General features: G+C 40.8%; 1 pseudogene; it reads right to left on the bottom strand.

Annotated features, from left to right (window-relative positions):
* Positions 1–6,924: 6,924 nt before the first annotated feature.
* Positions 6,925–15,166, bottom strand: LOC118519228 (RNA transcription, translation and transport factor protein pseudogene; annotated as a pseudogene).
* Positions 15,167–21,806: the final 6,640 nt, after the last annotated feature.

The following is a 21,806-nucleotide window of genomic DNA, read 5'->3' on the forward strand; positions in this document are numbered from 1 at the left end:
TTGAATGCATTGAGTTAAATAAAATATAATATTAAAATTAATTTTAACTTCTTTTAAAAATCTTTTAAAAAATGTGGTTACTAGAGGGGCAGCTAGTTGGCTCAGTTGGTAGAGCATACAACTCTTGATCTCAGGGTTGTAAGTTTGAGCCTCACGTTGAATGTAGAGATTACTTAAAAAAGAAAAAATTCTAAGAAAGATTTTTTTTTCAGTTTAATTTGTTCTATTTTTGACTTTTTTTGTGTTTGGGTGAAGATTTTTGTCTTAAACCTAGAATCATGAACTAGAGACTCTCAGTTGCACTTGGCCTACAAGTTGTTTTGAATATCAGGTTTCACATAAAAATATTCATTTTAGGATCCTCACAAAAAAACAAGAACATCTGACAACTCAGTCCACATTCCCATATGGGCTGAGTGGGGGCTTCCCCCATTTAGGTGGGAACAAACTTTCATTTCCACTGCAGTCCCCACTACTCCCAGATATCTTCTACCCAGCACTTGCCCATTATTTTACAATCTCCATTAAAGAAGTTCAACCAGTTTTTTCAAATATCCTCTTGTCCTTGGGTAAAAAGATGTAGCCTCTCAATTTCCATCATTTTTTTTAAAGATTTTATTTATTTATTTGACAGAGAGAGAGAGAGAGAGAGCACAAGCAGGGGGAGCAGCAGAGGGAGAGAGAGAAGCAGGCTCACCAAGCAGGGAGCCCGATATGGGGCTCCATCCCAGGACCCTGGGATCATGACCTGAGCCGAAGGCAGATGCTTAACGACTGAGCCACCCAGGCGCCCCTCAATTTCCATCATTTGATGAAGTCATGTACCAGCATTTTAACATAGCTTTAAGTATTTTTTCACAATTACTCCCTATGACCCACCATGGGACTACCATCAATTTAATCCTTTCTATTTTGATTTATTGATTTAATTGCAGAAAGTGGAGTTTACTATGGAACTATTCTGATCGGAAATGCATAATAAAATGCCAACTCTACTTATTTAACAACTTGGTTGATTATGTTCTGAAAATTATTCTCTTCTTTTCTAGAGATTATGTTCAGGGTATTGAGCTGTGTTTCAGAAAATACCTTTAACGAAAAGCTAAGTATTCCTAAGTCTCAGCATACAAATATATGTTAAAGAAAGTTTAGAATCAATTCATTCTTTAATGTGATAACAGTGAGGCATCATCGAACGCAGAAGCCATTGGTGACTTTGCTCAAACTGTAGAACTGAATAGAAAATCTGAACTAATGAAATGACATCTATTTAGTTGCAAGTTTTCAAATGCATACGATGCCACAAAATAATAGTCTTGATGAATAGGTCAGTAGGATCTAACCAATCTCCTTCAATTAGCAAAAAGAGAATCATCTTATTCATTCATTTATTCAGTTATTCACTCAACAAATATTTAACACATGCCCACTGTGGTCAGACACTGTTCTTGCTTCTGCGGATACAGCGGGAACAAACAGATGAAAGTTCCCAATTTCGTGAGGCTTGTATTTGAGGTAGGAGGGAGGAGGCAGGAAATAAATAAATAATATATGACGCTTCCTGAGCTCGGAAGTGCATGCAGGAGTGGCAGATGTTGCTATTTTTATGTAAGGGTGGCCTGGGAAGACCTCTCTCATTCAGGGACATTATATCAGAGTCCCAAGAAAGTGAGCAAATGGGACATGCGGATATCTAGGGAAAGTGCAGTTTGGACAGAGTATTGTAAGGGCAAAGGCCCTGTGGCAGGACCTGCTTGCTATGTTTAAGGAACAAAAGGGCTTGTATGGCTGGAGCAGAGGGGGTTAGCACGAGAGTGGTAGTATATGAGCCAGGTAGACCCCGGGGGGCTTACCTGTCATGTGGGGCCTGAAGGCCAGTGTACGAATGTGGCTTTCCCTCTGTGTGAGATGAAAACTGCTAGAAGACTTTGAGAAAAGCAGTGATGCCACTTGATTTCAGTTTTAGCACATTGTCACCCCCACTATGGGTAGCTCAATCGTGTCAAGCATGCTAATTAATACGTTCTTCTATAATTACCTGTAACAAATTACCACAAACTTGGGAGTGCCCTAAGACACCAGAAGTATTTCACCTTACAGTTCTGCAGTTGGGAATCTGACATGTCTCACTGGGCTAAAATCAAAGAGTTGGCATGGCTGCCTTTTCTTCTGAGTCTGTAGGGTAAATCCATTTCTTTGTCTTTCCCAGCGTCTAGAGGCCACCCACATTCCTTGGCTCGTGATTCCCTTCCTCCATCTAAAAAGCCAGCAAAGGTGCCTCTCTCTGACTATCCTTCACATCTCCTTCTTTTTTTTTTTTTAAATTTTTTTATTGTTATGTTAATCCCCATACATTACATCATTAGTTTTAGATGTAGTGTTCCATGATTCATTGTTTGTGCATAACACCCAGTGCTCCATGCAGAACGTGCCCTCCTCAATACCCATCACCAGGCTAACCCATCCTCCCACCCCCCTCCCCTCTAGAACCCTCAGTTTGTTTTTCAGAGTCCATCGTCTCTCATAGTTCGTCTACCCCTCCGATTTCCCCCCCTTCATTCTTCCCCTCCTGCTACATTCTCCTTCTTTTTTTTTTTCTTTCTTAACATATATTGCATTATTTGTTTCAGAGGTATAGATCTGAGATTCAACAGTCTTGCACAATTCACAGCACTTACCAGAGCACATACCCTCCCCAGTGTCCATCACCCAGTCACCCCATCCCTCCCACCCCACCCCCCACTCCAGCAACCCTCAGTTTGTTTCCTGAGATTAAGAATTCCTCATATCAGCTTCACATCTCCTTCTGACTCTCTTCTTCCCTCTTCCATGTTTAAGGATCCTTGTGATTACCTTGGACTCATCCAGATAACCCAGGATAATCTCCCATCTCAAGACTCTTAATCACATTTGCAAAGAAAGTCCCGTGTACCATGTAAGGTAACATATTCAGAGTCTCTGGAGATTAGGAAGTGGACATCCTTGGGGTGGGGCTGTTATTCTATCTAGCGTCATACTTTGCTAAATAACCACAACTCCCCACCCCAATACATGCCCCTAATGCCTAACAGGATGCAAATTTCAGCTATGGAGAACAAATTTTGAATAAATAAAATTTTCCATTTATAAATTTCATGGTTCAGAAATTACCAGATCACTTTTTTATTTTTTTGAAGATGTATTTATTTATTTGAGAGAGAGAGAATGTGGGGGAGGGGCAGAGGGGAAGCAGATTCGGCTCTGAGCAGGGAGTCTGACATAGGACTCCACATTGGGCTCGATCCCACGATCCTGAGATCACAACCTGAGCCAAAATCAAGAGTCGGATGCTTAGCCAACTGATCCACCCAGGCGCCCATCAGAGCACTTCTTACATGGAAGTGCTACATGGTGACCTAAAGCACACATTTGGAAGCAGAAGGGAATTTGTTGGCATAGGGAAGAGGATGATGAAAATATCTATGACCAGAAAGAGGTTTGCAACCATCTTTAGAGACAGGTTCACGAAATAACTGAGAGTCAAAAAGAAGCAGCAGCTGCAAGAGGATCATTAATTCTCCAGCACCTCAGGCCATCAGGCAAAAAAGTGCAGATCCTGGCAGATGAAAGCTGAGCCCGTGTGCAGGGAACCATAAGAGCTGGAGGGATATGGCAGGGCACGGACTGCTTTGTTGCTCTTCCTGGATACATCACGCCTCCTATTAGATGGGAATGCCTGGCCTGAGGGAGAAGAAGCAGGCACGGGGCCCTATTCATCACCGGGTCAGAGCTTACATACATTCTCTAACTGTGAATGGCCACTGCAGTATTTTGTTACGTTTTGTCGTGCATTGCAAAGAATGATTACCTAATAATATCTGGCCTACCTCCGAAGCACTCCGTATTTGCTTGACCCACTAAATCAGAACAGAGTTTTAACTGGGGAATGGAGAAGCAACAGGACCCGAATTTGGGGCACTATCTTAATCTTTGATTTTCCAAAGAGGTTTTGGGAGTCTAGCCTTGTGCCACCTTAGCCAAAGTTTTACCATCAGGGAAAGGCCCAGCTGAAATTAAGGGGGAAGGGAGAACAAATGAAAGAGAGGGAAAGATAGGAAAATAGAGTCAAAGTAGCCCAGCTCAACGGAGCATGTAATGACTTTTGTCTCTGAGTGCGTTGTGACTTCGAGCATGGGGTCATTTCCTGGCACTGCAGTTAGATACATGTTGTGTAGAACACTGTCATTTAGGGAGCCATTTTTACCCAGAATTTTATGCATTGTGTCCAGTGAAACTTACAATGACTTCATGTGAAAAGAAATCTTTTCTTTTGAGAAAATCATTTCTTATGAGAGCAAGTGGCAAATCTTCATTAAAATAATGATCACTAATCCCGATCACTTATCTCTTAAATACAGTGATCTGCTCCCCACCTGGTTGCCCCAGAGGGACTTCTTATCAAGCCACAGTTGACGTCTAGCTTCCGAGAAGATGAGTTGCTTGCCCAAGTGGTCATGGGGTCAGTTAGATGCAGAATGGGTATCTAAGTCAAAGTCTGCTTGATTCAAAATTTCATTCCTGATGTGTCCCTCTCATTTCTTCCCAGAACTATTGCTATCAGTTTGGTGAGGGTTTTCTCAAAATTTGAAATTCTGAGGACTTTTGTTTTTTCCAGTTTTTAGCCCAAAAAAGTTTACTCTGAATCATGAGCTTATCTTCATTATTTAAAGATATCCAGCAAGTTTGGGGTTCAAATCCTGCTGCCATTTATTAGCTGTAAAATTTAAGGCCATTTGGGCTTTCTGTGTCTTAGTTTGGTTTTGTGCATCATTCAGATGATAACAGTAGTATCCCTCGCCCTAGAGTTGTGAGGATTAAATAGAAAAATTTGTGGGAGGGGCACCTGGCTGGCTCAGTTGGAAGAGCATTCGACTCTTGATCTCCTGGTCATGAGTTCGAGCCTCACGTTGGGTGCAGAGATTACTTAAATAAATATTTTTTTAAAAAAATTCATGTGAAAGAATATTCTATAGTCATTAATATTACTTATTATTCATTTAACAAGTATGTATTAGGTGCTTATTTAGTGTTCAGGATAAACACATTTCTTGCAGTCAGAGTTTATGGTTCCCTGGGGAGTCACACAAGTGAACGGCAATAATATAACACGTCACATGTCATGATAGGATGGCATGCAAACATTGAGAAGGAGTATCTAATCCAACATGGGCAGGGCAGGGCAGGCTTTTGAAGGGAGTGATGTTTTATTTTATATTTTTTAAAGATTTTATTTATTTATTTATTTAGAGAGTGAGCAAGTGGGGGAGGGTCAGAGGGAGAGGGAGAGAGAGAGAAGCAGACTCTGTGCTGAGCACGGAGCCCAATGCAGGGCTCGAGCTTATGACTCCTTGATCATGACCTGAGCCGAAACCAAGAGTCAGAAGCTCAACTGACTGAGCCACCCAGGCGGCCCAAAGATTTTATTTTTAAGTAATCTCTACACCCAACATGGGGCTTGAACCCACAACCCCAAGATCAAGAGTTGCATGCTCTACTGACTGAGCCAGACAGGCGCTCCTGAAGTGAGTGGTATTTTAAAGGCAACTGAAGGATGAATAGAATTTTGGAAAGCAAAACAAATTTTAGAAGCTTGTTTACGTATGTAATTGTCCAGAGGTGACATAGAGAAGTGGAAAGGAGGTCAGGGTAATCGGAACAGAAAGTGCAAAGAGGGGAGAAGGGAGAGATGAAGCCAGAGAAGTGAGCAGGGATCCAAGGCCAACCAGAAGACTTTTCCAAAGTTCAGTGCAAACCAAAGATGGCTGCCTGATTTCCCTGATGCTTTTCTCTTACCATGAGTGGCCACTGAAATATTCTTTATGTTTTGTGTACCTTGCAAAAAACCCAAAATGATTCTACCATGTCATCTTAGTTTGGATTCTCCTGGAACTGGAACCTAAAGAGAAGGGTTCAAGCACAAGGCATTTATTTGGGATGGTGATCCCGGGAAACACCAGTAGGGGGATAAGGAAATGAGAGGAGTGGAAGGCAGATGCTAGAGTGTGTTACCGAGCTTGTTAGCACCTACGACAACTGGAGCTCAGTCCTGCTGGGGAACACAGGGATCCCAGGTAGAAGCACCTCTCCTGAGTTACCGACACTGAAGTAGAGGAAGCCAAGGTGTTTAACCCCCAGGTAGGTCCCTGCTGGTCATTGGTTGAGGGATGCCTCCAGGGGCATGAACTCTCTGGCACTCTGGCTTGCTCTGTGTGCAGGCCAAGCTGCCACCTGGGCTGAGCTGTAAATGCTCTCAGTGGTCTCCTGCACATAGTTGAGGTGAGTATGGATGGAATGGGGGCAGAATACTGAGCATCTGCTACACATTTCTTTTTTTTTTAAGATTTTATTTATTTATGAGAGAGAGAGAGAGTGAGAGAGAGTGCGAGCAGGGGGGAGGGGTAGAGGGAGAGGGAGAAGCAGACTTCCCACTGAGCAGGGAGCTTGATGTGGGACTCAATCCCAGGACTCTGGGATCATGACCCAAGCTGAAGGCAGATGCTTAACCGACTGAGCCACCCAGGCGCCCCCCTGATACACATTTCTAAACATGTTAAAGAGAAAAAAAAAGTAAGGGCCCCACCCTTGTAACCTTGTTTAACCTTAATTATCTCCTAAAGATCCCATTTCCAGATATTGTCACACTGGAGGTTAGTTTCAACATATGAAATTGGGGGAACACAATTCAGTCCATAGCATTCTGTCTTTTTTTTTTTTTTCCACTTTCCTGAACTTTATTAAAGAAAAAGCAATGATGGTAAATCTCGAGAACATAGTCAGTTTTCTAGGATTCTTCCCTCGAAAATGTGACATTTGATTTCCAAACACATGCCAGAGCGTACATGTTTCCCAATTGTAAGTAGGTGAGAAGATGAAATCCTAAGATGTTCATCTTCCAACTTTCCCCAGCCTGTGGTCTGTGGATCGGCAATAATTGCCTGAACAGCTACTATGGCTTCATTAATTTTTGTCTGTAGCTCTCTGAGCTCTTCTATATGCAGCAATCTCAGAATTTGAGCAGCTTCATTAAGAACTGCATCTCCTGTGTCAAAACCAAGAATGTGTTTGTCTAAAGCAACAGGCAAGCCCTCTTCCGTTTGATTTGCTTTAGCAACTGCATCCTGGGTCAGGCGCTCCTGGACGGAAATGCAAATTGCCTTAAGCATTGCCAGGTAATCATCATGACGCTGAATCTGAAGAAGGTCGGCCAGAGCCATTACACCAGCCTTAAAATCAGGATTGGTTACATCCAAGTTGACCAATGGCTCTGCATTTTTAGCAGCATTGTCAGCATTTTTTGTCTTACCAGGTACCAAGTCCTTGTATTTTTCAGCATTATCTCCATATTCAAGACTAACAGCTAAACCAAGAAGCCAGTCAATTGCTTCTTGTCGATCTTGAATCTTGAAAGGACAGTTAACATCTTTGAGATACTTTTAAAAGAACTTGGGCCAGTCACTGCTGTGGATGTTTCTTAAATTACCTCGGTCTTCAATCTTGTAGTGTCTGATTTTCTGGTCTTCAAGCCAAACAATAAAGTTTCTAAATTCTGTTTCATCTTTGCAGTTGAAGGCAGCCGGGTTGTGGTAGTCGAGGGCCGTCAGCTTGCGTCGGCATGTGGTACCCGCGTCTCGCTCTGGTTCCCCGGGCTTCGGCCGGGTGAGGACAGGGGAGGCACCAGCGAACCGCCGAAAGGGCCCATAGCATTCTGTCTTAATTCAAGGGCCCTAATTTAAATGTTAATCTTCTTCAGATACACCCTCACAGACACATCCTGAATAACATTTGGGCAAATGTCTGCGCCCAGTCATGGACACATAAAATTAACCAGCACAGTCTCTGACCCAGGTGCCGTGTGGTTCTGCCAGCATATCAATGAAGCTGTAACAGGTTAACTTGTTAGCTTGTAGGTACAGTACGTTGTCGGACCCCTCACAGTTCTTGATGATCCTACCAAGCCAACTCAACTGATTTTAAGACTTCGAATTAAAAAAGGAGCTCTAAGTATTTTGTGTGCTTTTCCTTTGTGCTTGGCAAATACATTGCAGAAATCCTTATTAAAAATAAAGTTTTGTGTTTCCTCCAAGATGTTTTAGCTTTCCCAAATTTTGCCATTGAAAATGCCAGCCCTCTTCTGGAAAATGCCTCTGAACATACATGGGTTGCCATAATCACTGTGTCTGTCTCACTTCATACTTCTCTGTTATTAGTGCAAATCCTGTAACCCATCCATTTGTGCTGTCCCATAGATCTCCACATCAGTGGGAGGTATGTAGACAAACAGTATTATTACTTGGTAACACAATGGTTTTAAGATGAAACTATCATTCCCTCCCTTCTTATCTCCCACCATATGTTATTTTTTTAAATTTTATTTATTTATTTGAGAGAGTGAGAGAAAGCATGAGCGAGGGGGAGGGGCAGAGGGAAAGGGAGAAACAGGCTCCCCACCGAGCAGGGAGCCCAATGCAGGGCTCGATCCCAGGACCCTGAGATCATGACCTGAGCTGAAGGCAGACGCTTAACCGACTGAGCCACCCAGGCGCCCCTCACCATATATTATTAATTTAGCAACCTCTCATTGGGATACCATTATGTGCCAGACAGTCTAAAAATCTTTGGGGACATCACGATCCATTTATTTTATAGCTACCTCTTGGGGCGCAGGGCAAGGCACTGGGACTCTGGTGGCAGAACATGGTCCTTGCCCTCATGGTGTTTACTGGTTCATAGGGAGTTATATTAATCAAGTGAATACACACAAATATAAAATTGTAAATGTAATAAAAGCCATGAAAGAGAGGTCCATGGGGGTATGAGAGCACCTAAAGAAGACATTTGACTTAGTAAATCTTTCCTGAGGAAGAGCTACATGAAGAAGCAACCTTCAAAATTAATAGAAACTAAATAGATGAAGGGAAAGCGAGAACTCCAGGTAGAGGGAACAGCATGCGCAAAGGCCCTGTGGCAAGAAGGGGCATGGTGAGGAGAAGTGGGGGCTGAGAGAAAGCCAAAGTGGCAGGAGCTGAAGGGGAAGTGTAGTGAGAGATTAGACTGTGACAGGGGTGGAGGACAGAGCCTGCAAAGCCTATGAGCCATATTAGGAAGTTTTATTTAGCACCTCATATAATAAAGTTATTGTCTCCCTCTGGGGCAGTGTTCAAGTAGACTAACTGCTCATTTTAGAAGATTTAGTCTTCCTAAGGTCAGGGTTTCTCAAATCAGATGCAAACCCACTGCCTGCACAGCATTCGCCTGGGCCCCTCTGCATGACCCTCATGGGACTTGAGAGCTCGGAGAACCAATGTGAACATGAAGCTCACGCTGCTTGCCATGTTGAGTAATGAAGTCTTTAAGAGCAATATGTGATTCCCACCAAAGGGTCTTATGTAGGTGAACCTGAATTGGCTCCCAGCTTTAAGAGATTCCAAAACTGATAGGATGAATAGATAGCTCCATGATCAGTCGTGGTGAATCATGACAGGCAGTATGAAATCGTGGTTAAGAGGACGGACTCTGGAGCCGAACTGTCTGGGTTCAGGTCCTGGTTTTGTACGTATTATTTTGAGGGGATGACTTAACCTCTCTGTTCTAATTTTTGTCACCTGTAAAATGGGAGTAAGAACAAAATCTGCCTCCTAGACTGTATTAAGTACACAAAGTGCTTGGAAGAGTCCCTGGTAGCCAGTCAGTACTAAATCATTGTTAGTTATGTTGGTATCATGGTGATCCGGGCTACACAGAGGTTGTTGGCAGTTGTAACCCAGAGGAGGATTCAAACTCAGAAAGCTTGCGAGAGGCCTGCCAACAAGCTAACAATCCTTCAAGAGGACTCAAGGGCAAGGACATTCTGTCAAAGGAAACACGATCCGCAAAAGCCTAGAAGTTTGAAAATTAGCATGTCATAAAACCAAGTACCAGGGTGGCTGGGAGAGTGTGAGGCAGGGAGCATCCAGAGGGGAGTGGAGCAAAGGGGTCTGTGCATCTCAAACTCTACCTTCCAGCAAGCAGTTTCCCTGATACACTCTCTCCTTGGCTTGAATTGTCTGGTCTTCTTTGCATCCCATAATTTAGATTCAGTTAAATGTTTGTACCAGTTTGTATGTGGAGATACAGTACAGCCCCTCCTTAACTTTTTAAACCCATCATTTAGAATACAGTTGTTTACATACTTTAAAAATAGCCTACTAGGAAAATAGATAAAACCCTATCGATAAACCTTATAGCTAAAACTTACAGATGAAACTAACTGAATAGATGATAAAAAATGAGAACAGAGAGGGGTTAAGTCATTTGTCCAAAGTAAAACATACACAAACAGGATCTGGGGTTTCATCAATGTTAGTGGACAGATGGCTGACCCCAGTACTATCATTAAATAGTTGTATCTCCTTTTGCAAGGTTTGGATCTACAGTGTTTACATCTGCAAAATGGGATCATAATTTCCTATTGCCTAAGAATCTCATCCAGTGATTAAGGGCATCAAATAATATCAAATACTTTGTAAAGCACATTAAGATGCTTTGAAAAAACAGCAAGAGGTTTCTGTGGCTGAGAGGAGTGAGCGAGAAGGAATGGCAAGTGAAGTGTTCCCAGAGGGAGGCCTTATAAAGCCTGAGGGGAAATAGCTAGAATTTTGGATGTATTCTGAGGAAGGTAAGGCATTATTTACCATTAGCTGCAACAGTGCTGTATAACAAACCACCTCAAAACTCAGTGGCATTCAACAATAAGCATTTTTTTTCTTGCTCACGTGTCTGTGGATTGGCTGGTAGTTAGCTGATCTAGCCTGGTTTGGCTCTGGGCTTTGGGTGGGGTTCCGGTCTGTTTCTCCTACATTTCGTTCTCCTTTAACACTGAGGACACGCACAACTCCACATGCACATTTCAAGGACTCTGCTCACATCTCCTTGGTAAAAGCAAGTCCCATGTCCTTGTTATATAGGGTAGAGACGTAGACACTGCTTTTAATGGAAGCAACTGCAACCCCACACGGCAAAGGGCATGAATAAAGGGAAGACTAAGGAATTGGGGACATTTAAATCCACCTCCCATATGTAAGAAACCACTGGGGGTTTTGTGGAAGAGGGATAGGATTTACTTACATTTTAAAAGAACCGCTCTAGGGGCACCTGAGTGACTCAGTCGGTTAAGAAGCTGCCTTCGGCTCAGGTCATGATCCCAGAGTCCTGGAATCGAGTCCCATGTCGGGCTCCCTGCTTGGCAGGGAACCTACTTCCCCTCTCTCTGTCTCCCAACTTGTGCTTTCACTCTCTCTCTGTCAAATAAAAAAATAAAATATTAAAAAAATAAAAATAAAAAAAATAAAAGAACCGCTCTAAGTGCTCTGGGGAGAACAGATTCTAGGGAGACAAAGGATATCCATTAGGAGGCTATTGCTAAATCTTGCTATTGTCGGATTTTAAAATTGCTTTCAGCCTCAGTTAAGTGCAAAATGCTCTCATGCTCGTTCTTCATTTGATTTTTGTTATAAGCCTAAACAGCAAAAGGCAGCAAAGATCATTCAAGTAGTACTTACTGGTTTTCGTTGTTGTTGTGTTTGTTTTCGTTTTGGTGAGGTGTACATCAGAGCTGTTCTAAGCACAGGTTTTGAGATCTGACGTACCCAGGTTGTGAACTACAGCTCTCCCAGTGAGTAGCAGCAGGACCTTGGGTAAATTACTTGACTTTTTTGCACTTCGGTTTTCTTTTCTTTTTTTTTTTTAAGAGTTATTTATTTATTTGACAGAGAGAGAGAGAGACAGTGAGAGAGGGAACACAAGCAGGGGGAGTGGGAGAGGGAGTAACAGGCTTCCCGTCGAGCAGGGAGCCCGATGAGGGGCTCAATCCCAGGACCCTGAGATCAGACCTGAGCTGAAGGCAGATGCTTAACCGACTGAGCCACCCCGGTGCCCCCCCCCCCAGGTTTCTTTTCTGTACAAAGAGATTAATAATCATAATAATACCCCCTCATTCAGGGGTTGGTAAGAAGATCCAACGAGATAATGTATGCAAAGTACCATCTTAGTGCTTGGCCCTTAACAAGCAATTAACACACAGTAGTTGTTACTATAATAAATATATTTATACTTCAATATTCAGCACTATTGTAGTCAAATTACAGACAATAAAAAACTGTAGGAAAGATGGTCACATTATCATAACTGTATCAGAGACCAGTTCTAGATAGCTTTAGAAACAGTTCAATTATGAATCGTTTCAGAGCATAAATAAATCTGCAGATAAAGGCAAAACTAAATGAGTTAATATCTGTCTCTACAACGTTATAGCATAAGAGAATATACTTTTCCATTTGAGGTTGAGACTATCATTATTCTTGTTGAAATTCCTTCCTTGCAGGATATATGCTTGTTCGATTTGCAAAAGAATGAGCTTCAGAGGGGTGGCTGGGTGGGTGTCAAACAAACAAACAAACAAACAAAAAAAAAAGGAAAGAAAGAAAGGAAGAAAGAAAGAAAGAAAAACACAGCCAAAACTAGTTTCCTGGAAAAATAATATCAAAGCTTGAAGTGATCTGATTATATGGATAAATCAATGGAAATGAGACAAGGTATGCTCCGGTTATGTAATCTTCAAATTGCTACCTGTCATTGAGCAATATAAGTGGGGTTGCACAGGCAGAATGGGAAAAGGAATCCAAGTTACCTTTTGTGTATGCACTTTCTGTTCCCTGGATGGGAATTATCAGCCAAAGGGGGATTTCAACCATCTTCCTGTCTTCTTCCATCGTAAGGTGTAAAGAATAAGTATTTGCATTTTTTTGAAAGATTTGCCCATTTATTTTAGAGAGAGAGAGAACAAGCACAAGTGGGAGGAGGGGCAGAGGGAGAGAGAGAATCTTGAGCAGACTCCCCACTGAGCAGGGAGCCTGACATGGGGCTCAGTCCCAGGACCCTGAGATCATGACTTGAGCTGAAGGCAGACGCTCGCTCAGCTGACTGAGCCACCCGGGTGTCCCAAACATTTGCATTTTTAAAAAGTTAAATAAATATTTGTTGAAAAGCCTGATACTGTATAAGGCACTAGGAAGCAAGGACAGGATTACTGCCCTCGTGGGGCTCCCAGGGTAGAGGGAACCATAAACCAGAGGGTCAGCCTGAGCCCAAGGCTGTGCTTTTTGGGTAGGGGAGTCTATGCGAACACTGTGCTTAATCACAGCTTGAAAATCCCATCTATCTTCATATCAGTTTATAGTATTAAATTAACTTATCAGGAAGCTTCAGGGTGTGATGAAAGGAAAACAGGTTTTAGAATCCGGAAGACTCAGCTTTAAATCTCCTCTGTCACTTGCTAGCTGTGTTACTTGGGCATCTGCCTTCTGAGCCCCAGTTTCCTCATTGCTAGCATGAGGACAATAACAGCATTTGCTCTATGGGATAATTATGAGACTCGAAGAGAGAAAGTATCCAGCCTATGGAAAGTGTTCAGTAGCGGAGAGCTGTTAAATATGAATGCATTACTGACGTAGAGTTACTGCCAACCACAGTTTGGTCAGTGCAATATTAGTGTATTAGCTGTGTGACCTTGAGTCAGTTACTTAATCTTACTTTTTTTTTAAAGATTTATTTATTTGATAAAGAGAGAGCGCGCGCGCGCACGCGTGCATGAGCAGGGGGCGGGGCAGAGGGAGCAGGAGAGAAAGAATCTCGAGCGGACTCCCAGCTGAGCCCAGAGCCCCATGCGGGGCTCCCGCTGAAGAGCCTGAGATCTCGACTTGAGCCGAAACGGAGACGACTGAGCCACCCAGGCACCCCAGTTACTTAATCTTTCTAAACCTTAGTAAAATGGAAACAATAATAAAATCGCCAATGCTAGTAAGTGCCTAGTAATTAATAAGCACTTGGAAAATGCTCAACATTGTTATTGTTTAAATTTACAAACCTCTTTGCTTTATACCTGACATGATAGACACTTGATGAATGGTGTCTATTTAATGATTATTATTATGATTATTATGATTAATGGGAATCATCTTATAAGAACATCTGTGCTAAGGAAGCACAGTGCCTTAAGTTTTATCTCAAATCCTGGGTTGGATGAGGGCTTTTGGGCTTGTCATGGTAACACTCATTCAAGCGTATCTATTATACATTTTCTGGCAGTTACTGAGATTTATATTCTAGAAGACACTGCCCCGGGCACAGTCATTTGCAGAGCAGAGGCCAAGGATCCGAAGGATGCTGTTTGGGGGGTAATTTATGGGTTGGAGCAGTGGGTATCAACACCTGGTGGTTTTATGTGTAACTGCATTCACATATAAAGCCATAGGGATAATCAGGTCAATTATACCCGCGATTTGAGTTGCAAACATACCTTTTGCTTCAATTATCAGGACATTTCAGATGAAAATGATTGAGGGCCGGGTTGTCTGGGTAATTGCTTCTCTTCCAGTGCATTCCACTCTGTGAAGACAAGCCCAGCCTAATCCTTAGGTAACTTTTGACAAAAGATGCTAAGTTATTTCATTTCATTCTTGGGGTCTTGGCTACACACATTGTCAAGAAACAGTACAGCTTTTCTCCCGTGATTAATTTGTAATTCAAAACTCTGGTTCTCATCTTTAGCCTTTATAATGCCCCAGGAAAGCGCTTATTTTCAGAATAGGTGTCTTCCCATTATAGATACCATGGGGATGGGGAAGTGGGAAACTATAGACTTGGTTTCAGGAGGCTTGGATTTCAGTCCTAACTTTGTGGCTGCAAGTCATTTAACATTTCCGCTTTTCTGTTTTAACTGTAAAATTGGGAAAAAAGTATCCACTTTGTCTTCTCTCATAATGAAGGTGAAATAAGCTTTTAAACTGTAAAATATCTTGCAAATGACAGGATTTATGTTAATGTCTTAATTTTTGATGCCATATGGAATGGTTGTGGCATTGTTAGGCCGTTACATTTTTAGCTAGTGGATTTACAGACAAGAATATTACATCTTTAATTTTTAATATTGTATTACTTTCCCAAATTGGCTAAAAATTAGATAACTATTCATGTCGAAGCTGTACTTTGAACATTTACAGTTTACTGGTAATGCTCCTAAATCCTTGTTGAAGGCAACTTGACTTCGACGAATGTTCTTTAAACAATAGATGGCCACTGATATTTGAGTCATTGTTCACAGGGTTTCTAAAAGTATTGAGTGCATGCAAGTAATTACACAAGGAAACACTGGTGTTGCCAAGCTCCCACACACACATTTGTCTCATCCTCCTCCCAAATGCACAATACCACATCCAGGATGGGACTGGAAAGGTCACAGCTTCCTTTGCAATATGCAATTAAGCCACCTAATCATGCATATTGCTCCAAATCAACATGTTCAAGATTATAGTATTGAATCCAGCACTGAGCAACTCCAGCCATATGGGATTCAGATATCATATCACAATTGTTTCCTTGGCGTTCTCCATGGCAGCTCACCCACCATGTTGACATTTTAGGGTGGAAAACATGTCACAGTCCAATAGGATTTAGCTGTGACTCTAACATGCAACCACAATGACTTACTAGCCAATTAACACAAGTAATTCATTTCTGATGAAGGACTCCTAAATGCTTGCTCTTACAGATTAAATGCTTCTGGCCCCGGCCCTATACTTTTCGTGGAAGGGAACTGGTTTCTGGGCCATATTTGGAAGGCTCATGAAATGTTCTTTGTGAATTTTACCAAACATGGAATGACATTTTGGTGTTGACATAGGCTGTGGAAACTTACATTTAGATACACTCCCACACACATCCTTCTGACACAGTAGATCAGACCAGATGTGTTATTCAAGCATTCATGACTGGGCAACAACTTTCATTTGTTTGAGCCTTCCTATTGATTCTTCCTGTGTTTCAGAGAAAAACTGGTTCTCCTCTGGGGAAGAGCTCACCACTGTCTTAGAGCCTGCTGTTGATGATGACTGTAAATGCTTTTCATGTGACACACCCATACTTTATATCATTGAATTCCCATGTTAATCCTTGAGCTGGATGCTACTATCTTCTATGATATCAACTCGTGGATCAACAAACTAGATTATTATGTCTTTAATTCATAGGTGAGGAACAGAAGGCTAATAGGATTAAGCAGTTTGCCTAAAGGATATGTCATGGAATTGAGGTTCAAACCCGTGACCATTTTACTCTAAAACCTGTGTGTTTCCTATCATACCAACAAAGCCAAGTTCCACCAGAGACACTATGAGGAAAATAAGAGTCTGTGATCAAATGATTTTGGAGAATGATATCTACCTATCTCCTCTCAATATACAGCATATTCAATGCCCTGAAGAGTTCTCTAATAGAGAGATGTTTGTTTAATCAGATTTGTTATAATTATTCGTCCATAACACTTTTTAAATAAAATGTGACACCTGTTAGCATTTCGTGTAATGCCTAATTAGCACTGCACAGAGTGGAAAGATTATACTAGATCCCACTGTAAGATTGACATTCAATGTGGCATATCTGGGGTCATTATAATGAGGAAAATGAAACTTCAGGTGAGGACCTGGCTCATAGTAATCAATGTGACAAGAGTGGATTTACTTTATCTCTAGATAAGTTCTCTAGATAAGATCACCTAAGTTCCCGGACTGAGACTTTTCAAGCCATACCACCATTGCTCCTGTATATGTTTAAAGATCCCTGACGCTATGGTTCAGGGGAGATTCCAACATGGAGAAAAAGTGGGACCTCTCATCCTGAACAAACTGAAAATCAATGACTTGATTTTCAATCACTCCATAATCTAGAGGGACAGGTGAATCCGGAAAGATCACAGCCAAATTCTGCTTACCTAGAGCAGAAGCTGATAGAACCATAGCTGGTGTAAAGATACAGTAATTTTGGTGAATTGCTTGAGGCTGAGTGTGGAGTAGCAAGAGAGTGAGCTGCTTCTGGGTGCCACAGTACTATGGGGCTTTACCAGCGGGAACCCCATTAGGTTCTCACAGTGCTGATCCCAGAAAGATCACCTTGTGTCTCTGGGATAGAAGGGAGAAGAGAATCATGAAATAAACCCAAAGCCTTTTCCATAACAGTGGCTTACTGTCCAGGGTAAAAGACTTTTCTGGAGCCTTATCTCATCTGGAATATATATATATATATACACACACATACACACACACACACACACACACACCCATATATATATGCACACACACCCATAGGCAAATCATATTAAAGGTTCAAAAAACAAAGACAAAGAGATAATCTTAAGAGCAACCACGGGGGGGGGGGAGCCCACCTTACCTATAGAGGAAGAAAGATGAAAAATATAACATACTTCTTGTTAGAAACCATGCAAGTCAAAAGAAAGTAGAATAAAATATTTTAAATGTTGCAGGAAAAAAATCAACTAAGAAGTTTATATCCAGTGAAATTATCTCTCAAAAGCAAAGGAGAAATTAAAACATTCTCAGACAAACAAAATCTGAGGAAATTAATTTCTAGCCTACCTGACCTACAAGAAACATTAAAGGAAGTTCATCAGCAAGAAGGAAAATAATATAGGTCATAAACATGGATCTACATAAAGAAAGGAAGAGAATGAAAGAAGAAATAAGTGAAAGTAAAAATAATTTTTCTATTTTTGATTGATCTAAGAGATAACTTTAATAGCAACAATGTATTGGAAGATATTAGTATATTGATAAGTGAAATGAATGACAGCAATATTGTAAGTGACAGGAGGGAAAAACTGGGACTATTCTGTTACAAGATACCTACGCTATATGTACAGTGATATAGTGTTGTTTTGAAGCTATACTTAGATTAGCTGAGGAGGCATATTGGAAACACTGAGACAGTAACTAAAACAAAACTTCAAAGAAGTAAAATTCATATGCTAAGAAATAAAAGGAATCATATAAAATGTTCAAATAAAACAAACAAAAGGAAAAAACAAGGGACAAATACAATGAATAGAAACGAGTTACAAACATGGTAGATATTAATTCAAATAACACAAATGGTCTAAATGCACTAACTGAATGACAGAGATTGTCAGAGTGGATAAAAAACAAACAAGGCCCAACTATACATTGTCTGTAAGAAACGTATTTTAAATATAAAAACTCAAATAGGTTAAAAGTAAAGAGATAGAGAAAGATATACGCTGTTAACATTGATCCAAGGAAATCTGGGGCAGCTATATTAATTTCAATCAGAGTGGAGAGTGGGCAGTGAGGAAATGTCCAGAAAGGGCAAGTCAGCAATGGCTGAGGTTCATCCTGGGATGATTACAAACTGGCTGCAGAAAGAAAACCTGCTTCCCTTCTGACACTGCAGTAATGAGATCCCTGGGTGACTTGAGGCGCTCCCTACTCCTCCCCATGGAGGTCTTCCAGATGCTTCCCCGGGTCTCAGCTCTACCCCACCTCACCATGTCACAACCCATCCACATGACAAACACTGTCCACTGCCATCCATGTGCCCTTCATAACCTTCCTTAGTAAGTGGTGATGGGAGTGGGGGTGGGGAGGAGGTAGCATGCAGCTTTCTCTATTATTTATTACCTTGAAAGTCAGGTTTGGATGTCTAACTGCCTCTAAATGAATGTCTCAATTCAACTCTGCTTAAAAAATCCTACTTCTTGAGGCAATACAGATGCCTTTGACCGTCATGAACAGGAACTGGAGGGCGAGAGTTTTCTTGCTCAACATGTATTCTGTCTTTTCCTTTCTTAATGGTAAAATAAACTTATTCCCTAGAAGTTATCTGTCAAAGAAGTGTGTTGTGCCTAATTCTGTCTATGGAAACAGTTAATTAGCACCTTGTGAAAATAAGCCCAGGCTTTGAGGACAAGCAGCATGGCGGGACGCTGGGGAGGGAGGAAAGTTGTGTGGAAGGTGGAAAGATGGGATTGGGAGGGGTTTGTCTACTTTCATGAAAAAAGGTTTAATATCATCATTTTAGGGTATAATATGTCTTTCAAGTTACCCCCAAATGAATGACAAACCTCAGAATAGAGATCTTACCTATATATTGTCATTCCATTAGTAAACTTTTTTAAATCTTTTTTTTTAAGATTTTTTTGTTTATTTGACAGAGAGAGAGAGCACAGGTGGGGGAAAGGGGCAGAGGAAGAAGCAGACTCCCCAGTGAGCAGGGAGCCTGATGTAGGACTCAATCCCAGTACCCTGGGATCCGGATCTAAGCAACTGAGCCACCCAGGAGCCCTCATTAGCAAACTTTTATTTTCTTTTGCAAACTGGGAATTTTAGGAAATTTTATAACAGGCTAAGGAAGTGATCAGCTAAATCAGCGTTTTATTTTTTATTTATTTATTTTTTAAGGATTTTATTTATTTATTTGAGAGAGAGAGCACAGAAGGAGAGGGAGAGGGAGAAGCAGACTCCCCGCTAAGCTGGGAGCCCGATGTGGGGCTCCATCCCAGGACCCTGAGATCATGACCTGAGCCAAAGGCAGATGCTTAACCAACTGAGCCACCCAGGCACCCCTAAATCAACATTTTAAAAACTTGTTGGAAAGATTTTTTTTTAATTCCAATAAAAGATAATTTCTAAAAATTTCATACTAGGCCTTGGGAGAAAAAAAAGATACACCGTTTTAATGACAAATCAAAATCTATTTCTATGCTTTTATTATTTTCCCTCTTTGATTAAAATAAGTGCAATGAATCAATGTAGGCCACAAATTATAGATGGAAATAAATAATATTTTCCAGTCAGTCAAGTATATTGACTGAAGACTGATAATGATCAGATTTTTATGGTGAAGTGGTATTTGGAAATTTTAAAAGTCACAGTTAGTGATGGAATCATCAAAAGACTCAACAATTACACTGCAGTAGAGCTTATAATTACAGATCTGGGGATTTTAATTATACACTCCTATTTTTTAACTCAGCTGTAAAACAAACATTAAAGGGAAGAAAAAGATGAGTCTATTGAGTTAGAAACAAGAATATGTAATTTGCTTTATAATTTGAGGTGGAAATTCCGGTATTAATGGATTGTTTTTAAGTATAATCACTTTAGGGAAAGGGCCCATGTTTGTCTTTTGAATAGCAACTACATTTTCCATTTTTTTAAGTTTCATGTGTGGGGAGAAAACGCATCAAATAGGTAAAATGTATTCAACTGTTGAAAGTATCAGGTTTTGTCATTTCTGTACCTATTTGGCAGACAGAATTAATAAGTAGTCCATTTCTTCCTTTTGTGAGCCTTCATCACTCAGAAAGTATATTAGGATTCTTGTTGTTGCAACTAGGAGAAATCTTGACCCTAATGAGATTTGTGGCTACAGTAATCCAGGACCTTCAGTCTTTTCTGCCTTCCATTTGGTAACAAGGTCATGGTAGGAATTCGAGTCCCTACAAGCTAATAGTTTTGGACACATCTGAAACTGGACTACTGTCCAAAGCCAAATGCTCTCACTATAGTGAGACTATTTATATTGAATCAGCCTATCAAAACTTGCCAAATCTTTCTTACCTTGACTCTGTTCTAGACAGTCTATTTATAATTGGAAAATTTCAAACTCCTTTCTTATTTTGTCCATTTGGTCAATATTAAAACTGTCCATATTCCCCTGAAAGTATTTATAGAAGTAGAAATGGTTCGAAATAATTAGCTTTTAGTGTGGGTTATTGTTCAGTAAAGAGATTATTTTTTCTTGCCTTTTTATAATAGTGATCACACTTAGTCATCATTTAAAAAGTGCCTCTCTCGTGGAACTATGCATTCCATTAAAGCAGGGATTGGGTTTCCCTTGTTTACAACAGTAATCCAGTGTCTGTGAAGTGTTAAATAAATTTGACTTCAAATCAATGAGAAAGGTCATAAAATAAAATATTTTCCAGGAAAACAGCTTAAAATATTTTGTACTAAATTGAACTTCCAAACATTTTGAAAACCTATTTCTTGCAAAGCAGTTAGAACTGTTTTGAAAACTCAGTGTATCCATTATATGAATAGTTCTTGAGTGCCTATTCTGGGTATACTGTTCTAGGTGCTGAAAATACAACACTGAATAAACATTGAATAAGGCATGTTTACTCATGGTATTTACAGTCCAGTGAGGAAAACTGACAACAACCCAAAGTATAAATAAATAAAATAATGTCAACTAGTAAGTGGTGTGGGAAAAAAAAATAAAGTCGGGCAAAGGTGAAGAGAATGGTGTGGAGAAGGGGTGATGGTGTGCATTATTTTCTATAGGGTGGTTAGGTAAGTTGTCTCTGAGCAGAGGATATTTGCCCAGAGACCTGAATGAAGTAAGGGAGGGAACCATGTATATATCTTGGGGTAGAATATTTCAGACCAAGGCAACAGTAAGAGCAGAGGCCCTGAGGCAGAAGTAGGCTTAGCATATTTAAGGAACTACAAAATCCCAATTTGACTGAAAAGAAGAGTAAGGACAGTTACAAAGATGATGTTGGAATATAGTCAGCAACCAGATGGCTTAGGTTCTTTTAAACTTGGTAAGGTCTGAAGATCTTATTTTGACGAATGTGGAATTTCCTTGAAAGTTTTGGGGTAAGGGAATAAACGTTATTTACATTTAAAAGATTGTGCTGGCTTTTGTGTGAAATAATTGACTATAAAGAGGCCAGAGTGGGAGCAGGGAGACCATTTAGAGCTGATGACAAAAGTCCAGGTGAGAGATGAGAGTGACTTGGTCTAGAATTCCGGTGGTGAGAAATTGGATTTTACAGGTTTTTTTCTCTCCAACATTTTATTATGAAAAATTTCAAACATATAGGAGAGTTGAAAAGTTGGAAAATTGAAAGAGTGCAG

The sequence above is a fragment of the Halichoerus grypus genome, chromosome 1, assembly GCF_964656455.1.
Source record: "Halichoerus grypus chromosome 1, mHalGry1.hap1.1, whole genome shotgun sequence".
Taxonomy (NCBI): domain Eukaryota; kingdom Metazoa; phylum Chordata; class Mammalia; order Carnivora; family Phocidae; genus Halichoerus; species Halichoerus grypus.